General features: G+C 41.5%; 1 long non-coding RNA gene across 1 annotated transcript; it reads right to left on the reverse strand.

The window, feature by feature from the left end:
- Window positions 1-2,300: 2,300 nt before the first annotated feature.
- LOC147435173 (uncharacterized) lies at window positions 2,301-3,204 on the reverse strand. Its single transcript, XR_015185028.1, has 2 exons — window positions 2,950-3,204; window positions 2,301-2,873 (listed from the first exon to the last, which is right to left on the reverse strand). It is a non-coding gene; the product is annotated as an uncharacterized LOC147435173 (long non-coding RNA).
- Window positions 3,205-8,395: the final 5,191 nt, after the last annotated feature.

An 8,395-nucleotide genomic window follows, 5' to 3' on the forward strand; every position in this document is an offset into this window, starting at 1 on the left:
GTACAAAGCAAGAGCGATGGGCCTGCCAAGGGGGCAAACTGGTGGACGTGGGGTGGCGCTCTTGTGTGCACAAATTTCTTTGTGTTGCACTGAAGCGAGGGAAGCGAGATGCAACTGAACGGCTTAAATCCGATGGAATAGGTTGCGCAGAAATGTCATCACAGCGGTTGGGCAGCAGCAAGTCGACATGGAAAGCGTGCGTTGAGCTCAGTCGATTTTCCGGTCTCTGTTGTCTGGTCTGTGTAGACATGGTGATTGCGCATGGCAGGGGAAGGAGGTTCGTTGCTGCGATGACCACCAAGAACATCTCCCGGACTAGCTCCACAAGGCGCAGATCGGACGTAGTGTGGGAATCACCGACCGTAAATCTTTTCTTTTTGTGGAGCGCAGCAAGAAGGAATCTTCTCCCTTAATTAATTAATTGAATCGCAAATAGAGCCAGGTATGTTGATTTTCTACCTATAAATAACTAGCATTATTATCTAAACCTCTCATGAACTTAAAGATGGTCGCAATTGCATTTTTTTGTGGTAGTAATGGATAGGCTTTACCAAAGTTCATAAGTGCTAACCTATTTCATTATCGAGAAGTCCTGTCTAGCCGTGGGTTACCATGCTCATTTGAGGTTAAGCCTCTTTGATGTTTTCGACAGGGTCGCTTACATAAGATTTCCTTAATATTATGATCAACTAACCCTTGTCCTAGTAATGTATCTTTTTAGAGCATGACTTTTCTACTAGATTTAACTGGATGGTTTTGATGCTTTGGCCTTGATTTTTGTAGAGGGATATTCTTTGATAGCTGAGGATACTTAATTTCATGAAAGCCATACTAGGATGTAATTTGGGACTTTCAATTTTTGTCATGTGGATCATGGGGAGGTGATGACCCCAGGGTCTCCATTCTCTAGTGCTTTAGTTTAATTAATCAAGTCAATTTGTAGGCACGGCACACATAGAGATTCATCTAAAATTCTATCTCATAGATGCACTCGCCATACATCACTTGTTGGTTACCCAAACATCGTAGGACCGAAGCCTAGTTTGAACCTATCCTAATCCTTTTCATTTTTGTTATTAGATGGATCATTGGCTACGTGTATTATAACAATTGGAATACAAGGAACGCCTATTTATTCCCTCTTACTTTTCACAGAGCATCCTCATTTCTCAATAGCATTGGATTCGTAGCCTTCCAAAAATTGGGATACAAGAAACCCTTATCTATTCCCTCTTTACTTTCCACACAGCATACTCATTGCTCAATAGCATTGGATGCCTAGCCTTCCAAAAGACCAGCATTGATCATTATCTTTTGGCCATGTCAAAAATTCACCTTTGTATTTTGCTTACTGCCTCTTGCAAAACAATAACTGATCAAACCCTAAGTTTTTGAATCTAACCATTGAGAATCTTCAGACAAACTACAAGCTTTCCTTGGTGCATCCTAGGCATTAGGGAATCTTGATCATCAAGAGGTTTTGGACTTTTAACTAACACTAGTTTGGTACCAAAACAAGACACTTAAGTGTCCTTTTTTGATAAATTTAAATTAAATAATGCTAATTTCCATAGGAAAGGTATCTTAAAGAACCCTCTTGAGAAGTTTTAATATGTAAGCTAGAGGCTCATTAACAAATATAGTTTTGCAACTTTGATGCTGGTATCATAAAGTATCAGTCATAAAGAGGACCCGCTCAAGGTTTCAATTGATGTTTTGAGGAAACCAATGTCGTCCCCCCCCCCCCCCGGCGGCACCCCCCCGCCCCCCCCCCACACACACACCCAAAAAAAAAAAAAATCATGTACCTTGTAGAGAATTGTGATAGATAATATCACACTCATTCATTGGATATTTCCAAGTTTTGTGTGCAAAGAAATTACTCTAAGAGTGTATATAATCATGTAAAGCTGTGTGTGTTTAATATGGAGATTCTATGCATTCACTTGTATTACGCAAAGCAAAAATATTCTTTTAATGCATTTGTGGGTTTTTCGATGTGGTACAATGCTTGCTCTATTTATGGAACACTTAACAATGAAACATGCTTTAGCAAGCTATGATTATTGGATTATAGGAAAATTTCAAAATTAGGCAGGGGAGAAATTTTGTGCTTCGATTGTTGAGACCTATCCTTGAAATCTTCAAAGAGCTGAAAACCTTTTGTACAAATCAATGAGAGTGTCAAAGTACATTGCATTAACGTGCTTGGGGTGCCCAAAACTTTAGTTTCATTGTTTTTTAGAACAACTTAGGATTTTGAAAAAAATTCACTTTCAACATTAGATTCAAGCGTCGAATGTATCAAAGACCAAAAAACTTACAATAACAGCCATGCTCAACATGAGCCATGGCACCATACAGCCACCATAGATTTCATGATCCTTCCAAAATAGATACATTAGCTATTGAAGGGAGCCACCCTTAAGCTTCAGAGTCCAAAATGAACTATAAGGAAACAGAGACTGAGGGCTAACCACCAAGAACGAGCAAACAGAGACAAAGACAAAGAAGGTAATACCATAATATGGGGGGATCCTGAAAGCTCCATCACCAACGAGACTAAATCCGCAAAAGCACTCGGATCCGACCATACACCATCAACCCACATACACCAAGCTTTCAAGGTAGAGCCTTGCACCTTCAGCTGGCTGACAAGGCGATGCCACCAAGTAGTAGAAGCCTACCACACCCTACTCCTTGTCGTCGAGCCCACCAAGACCCCACAGGGCACCACCAAATGCTGATCGAACACGCAGCAAGACTAGCAAAGCGGATAGTAACCAGTAGAAGCCAATGTAACCCAACCAACACTCCACACACCCCCAAAGGCAAGCATGTTTGCTCCAGGAAAGAGCAGGGTTGCCGCAACCCTAGGCCCAAAAAGAAAACCATTTTTGAGAGAGCAACCCGACGACTATGGAAGAAAGGATAGCCGAGGGCCCTTACCCTGGACCACCGCCGCCCATCGAGCTTCCATAGCCAACTAGTCTGACATTTAGACCTGTCAAGATCCTGGATACTGAGAGTTGACGGCCCCTAGATAGCCTGCGTTTGAGGCCCTCTCCTCGGTGCGTGATCGCCAGAGCTGACACCCTCTCCCAATGAGAGAGTATATCCTCCCCCTACTCCCAACGCACATAGCAGGTTGTTCCCTAAGCTATTCTCTTGGTTTTAACCAAATAGAGGAAGTTGTAGTTGTCAAAATGCATTAAAACAGCCCCAATTGCATGAGAGGACCTTTACAAAGCCAACATTTTCCAATTATGGGATTTGGCTTATGTATACTATATATTAAGGAGACTGATTTTTCAGTGTCACGTGTCGTAATTTCTTTTATCCGGCTACAATGAGGACAGTGCGTACGCAGGAGGGAGAGAGAAAGAGGGAGAGGCGACGGAAGGCCACCGGCCACACTAATGAGTCATAAGTGGCTCAAAAACTAATCCTTCAAAAGCACCACATTGTTTTGGAACCTTAGTTTCTAACAAATTACAGTAACAAACACAAAAACATCAATTATTGAAAAAGTTATGATAATTTCATGTGATAAAACAACTTAAAATTTTAATGAAAATTGTAACTTAGAACTTAAGCTTACTCTCAGAATCATAGCTACGTTTTAATCGGAACCTACTCGGTCTACACGCACTATTAACCGAAATCTCCCCAGATCCGCCCGTCCCTCTCTCTCCTCTCTCCTCCATCAGTCCTCCCTCTGCGCCTTGCACGCGTGCGCGCACACACACACACGTACGCGCGTCTGCTCTTTTGCTCAAAAATAGAGTCTCCCATGGCGGCAGATTCGTGTTGCTTTTCCCCCTTTTTCGATCAAGCTCGTCCTACTCCTGTCACTCCTTCAGCCCGTCAGCAGGCCTCCCAAGCTATCCACTCCTGCGCGGCCAACCTTGGCTCTGCACAGTTCTGCCTGTCGCGTCTGTGCTTCTGCGAAATACTCCACCGACTCAACCTCTCTCTCTCTCTCATAACACGCCTTGACTAACTCTGCTCGTCAGATATTTCCCATGACATTTAAATTCTCTTCTTCTCTCTCTCTCTCTCTCTCTCTCTCTCTCTCTCTCTCTCCACACCACGTGCCCCCCCCCCCTCTTTTCCCTCAAAGACTCAACAACATCTAGTGACATTCGCGTTAATTCACCCCAAACCAGAATTGGGCACGCCTACTGGGGCTACGTTGCACCTCATTAGTTTATTAATGAGGTAGATTCCTCGCCAAGGCTGTGAGCCGAAGCAAAAGTCCGGTGGGGTTCGGTTCCCGCGCTCGAGTTCCAGCTGCTGCAAGGCATCTATCTGCGGCTGTGTCGCACCACGAGCAGGTCGCAACGCAACACTACCTGCCTTTAGCTGTGTGCACCGCCTTTGTGCACTGCCCTATTCGAGCAATCTTGAGTTGCGGGCCGGCAATAGCCATCGCGAGGAGCGTCCACTGTGTGCCACTATATCACCACCTCACAACCGACCAATCGCCACCTGCATTCACCATTGTAACTGTGCATCCTGGAGAGAGAGAGAGAGAGAGAGAGAGAGAGAGAGAGAGAGAGAGAGAGAGAGAGAGAGAGAGAGAGAGAGAGAGAGAGAGAGAGAGAGAGAGCACCCAAGAAGCTATTCCCTCACTGTTTTGTGTGACGATCAGCTCGAGCAGGGTGCACTCTCGGAGCAAACACAGAGAGAGAGAGAGAGAGAGAGAGAGAGAGAGAGAGAGAGAGAGAGAGAGAGAGAGAAACTCTGCCTCCACGCAGTTCCCTCGTCCATCTCGCAAACTGAAATGCAAGCTAGACAGAATAAAAAAAATCATCGTGCGCCGCCCTTCCTCCGCACTCCAGCTCCTTCTCCTCACCTCTGCAATACAAACGTCACTGCATTCCTCTCTCCTCCACGTGCCGCGCTTAGCTTTTTTTCCTTGGTAGACATGAGAACATCCCCTCAAATTCCGATTAATGTGTCCTACGAAAATTAGGACAACACACTACTCTCCCAAAAGAACTTGTATTTTGACATGGAAAAAATCCGCTTCGATTTTTGCATCATAATCAACCTTCGATAGAAGCAATGTGTAAAATTTTTGATCCTAACTTGACCAAAAAAAAAAAAAAACCAAACTTGGTAGAAAAATAGGACACTTGTCCAAGCTCTACTTTTGTTTTTCATTACATAGAATCTCCCCAAGATGCTTTAACATCTCTAATTAACACGTCCATGCACGTCACCATTTAAAATCAATCTTAATGAGTAGGATTTGAACACATCACGTATATAGTATGTATGTATCTCAACCTTAACCACTAAGCTATATACCTACGTTGGTCCTTGAGTCCCTTTGAGCCATAAAAAATAAAATACAAACACCCCCCCCCCCCCCTTCTCTTTTCCCTTTTTTTTCCCACCCTTCCCTTTTCCTTTCTTCCCCCTCCCCCACCCACCCCCACCCCCACCCCAAACTAATTAATTAATGGCTCTTGAAAAAGTCTTTTTGGCTGCCTACTTGTAGCATTAGTGTTTAAAACACCCCCCCCCCCCCCCCTCCCCCAAAAAACTAATTAATTAATGGCTTTTGAAAAAGTCTTTTTGGCTGCCTACTTGTAGCATTAGTGTTTAAAAAACCTTCCCCTAGTGTTACTAAACTTGAAGAGTGAATCTTTGCTTCTAGTTGAGGTTTGGAAGAACCCTCTACACACATAATCCCCTCAAACATAAAATCTACTAGTCCCTTATCATAGAGGAAGATAAACTATAAATGGCTACCTTGTATTCCGTCATTCTCAAGAAGCTAAATCTATGATCGCCTCCTCTTTTGAGGTGCACGTAGCCTTGGCTGTGCCTCTTCCACCTTGTAGGTTGTTGGAGTTGGATGTCGCTTGAGTTGATCATAAATTGTGGGTCCACAAATTTGTTAATTTTCTAGCTTCTCTTTTTTTATAAAAGTCCTTGAGTTGCTCCTTAATTCTAGTCTTTGAACAATATATATTTTTTAGTAAAATCTTAAAAAGATTTTTTTTTTGGATGACAATTTTGAGTTTGATTTAAACTCTTCTCCTTATTCATGGCTAATGATTCTAAGTGTAATAATCTTCACGGTTACTTTTGTATTAAGACTTCTAATCCTTAGGACAAAGGGAAAAATAGCTATGTTTAGAATTTTCGAAATGCATTTTGACAATATGTAAAATTTATATGCTATTTTTCCATAATAGGAACTATAAAGCAAGTACTATGTGGGTAGATAATTTGATCCTGTATATTGTGCATTGTCTTGATCTCTTTTTTTTAATTATTTTCATTTGATCTGGCATATTGTGCACCATCTTGATTGCTTTTTTTTTCATTTTATTCTTCTCAAATTGTTACAATATATGTGATTTTGATTGTATGAACTCTTAGATCGCCGGGGTATTTTTTTCTTTCACTAGGAGGTCTTTTCCCTCGTACATTATATATATGCTCATCACTTCAGGGCTAACTTATCTTTTTATTTGCACACTAAGAAATACACTCTTTATTTTGTGCCTTGAGTTTCTTCATCTTCACCAAGTTGTGTGTGCATCCCTGCAACCCTAGTTCCAACAATTGGTATCAAAGGAGGTTGTGTCCTCCCGAGCATAGTCGCCAGCATCGCCATCACCCCCCTGCTCACTTTTTTTGAAGCAGAAGGGGTGAGGTTTGGTGAACGTCAATAGGTTGAGTAATACTTGAGGAGCACACATTGAGCTTGATATGCTCAAAATTTTTATTTGAGCTCATTTTCGTCTCTGTTTCCACTACTAGCAGTATTGTGTAGGCAATTTTGTCCTTTTGTACATAACTCTGGTCGGTGCAAATTTTTGCAGAACAGGTTTTTTACAGTCCTCTTTGGGTTGTGCTACATAGCACATGCTAGTTTTACGTCATTTTTGCTCTTTCAGAGCGGATTTCAAATCAGGTGCAGTCACTTGGATTGGTTGACAACATCGCATATGTTTTCAAGATGCTTGCTTTTGAGGAAAAAATGGATGGGAATAACTACCCAATGTGGGATTACATGATGACGAATGTTCTTGTGTCAAAGGGCTTTTTAAGCCATTGATGTACATCCGCCTTCGCAGATACACGCTCTATTGGGTGATGTTGTAGGTTCTAGCAAGTATGTTGCTGATAGAGTTGTTTTGCCTTTGGCTGTGCAATCTTGTTGGGGTGTTAGAGATGACAAGCTCATGAATTGATTTCATTATTTCTCATATTCATTTAGCAAAATTAGCAAAATAGGCTTGGATACGTTGTCTAGTCTTTATGGAAGTCACAATGAGGCTAAAGTTGCATTGTTGCATAAAGAGTTGGAGTCAAAGATTATGTAAGAGGAAGACAACATGGACACTTTTCTTGAGCACTCGTATCAAGGATATCAATCAATGAGAAACTCATTTGGTAGGTGAAGTTATTTATGATAATTCACTTGTGTAGACTATTCATTGCCAAACTCTCATAGACTTTTGCTAGTACTTGGAGACTTATGACCCAAAGACCTCATGCTATCAAGTTGGATGCATTATGCACATTTTTGTTACACGAGTCACTTTCAAGAAAGAATAGGGCTAAACAAGGTGCAGTTGAATAGGATTTTGTTGCTGCTCAAAGAAAAGGTGGTAATAGCAATGTAGATACTTCTCATGGCTCTTGAGTGAGTAGCAAATCACCTTTTTTGTGACTTTGTTGGAAGCAACTCGTCTAGAAATTCTACTGGAAAAGGCAAGAAGAAGATGCGATGCCATTATTGCAAGGCTAAAAGGTAAACAAGGCCAAGAAGAAAGAGATTGGATCTACTACCAGTGCAGCTATTGTAGATATTTTGGGAATGAAGTTTGTGCTATTGATGTAGATGCAAAGTGGGCATTTTAGTGCTGAGTGTAATTATGATCCTTCTATCCATGATGAATGTATGCTAGTTTGCTACAGAATCACATATTCGGTACTTTGATATTGGTGCTACAAAGCACATTACTTTACATCGTGATTATTTTCCTCTCTCAAGACCATTCCTCATAGGAATAGGGTTACTTGTGCCAACAATAGCTCTTATCCGATCAAGGGAGTTAAAAAGATTGTGCTAACTAATGTGAATGACAATTCTTTCACACATGTTGATGCACTTTATATACCAAGGATAAAAACCCTTTTTCTACATCTGCACTTGCAAGACTTGGTATTGTTTTCAAATTTGTGGATGATAGATGTATGATTCATCGTCTCAGTTTTGTTGATAAATTTTTTGCATATGGCATTTTTTATCGTGGTGTGTTGTGTAAGCTCACTCTGTATGACAAGTATGGGAAAAATTTTGCAAATGCCATTGTGGATTCAAAGGCTATTTCAGATGCTAAACTTTGGCATGCATGTTTTGGAC

This window comes from Adiantum capillus-veneris, chromosome 18 (assembly GCF_014529385.1).
Source record: "Adiantum capillus-veneris isolate H3 chromosome 18, ASM1452938v2, whole genome shotgun sequence".
Classification (NCBI taxonomy): Eukaryota; Viridiplantae; Streptophyta; class Polypodiopsida; order Polypodiales; family Pteridaceae; genus Adiantum; species Adiantum capillus-veneris.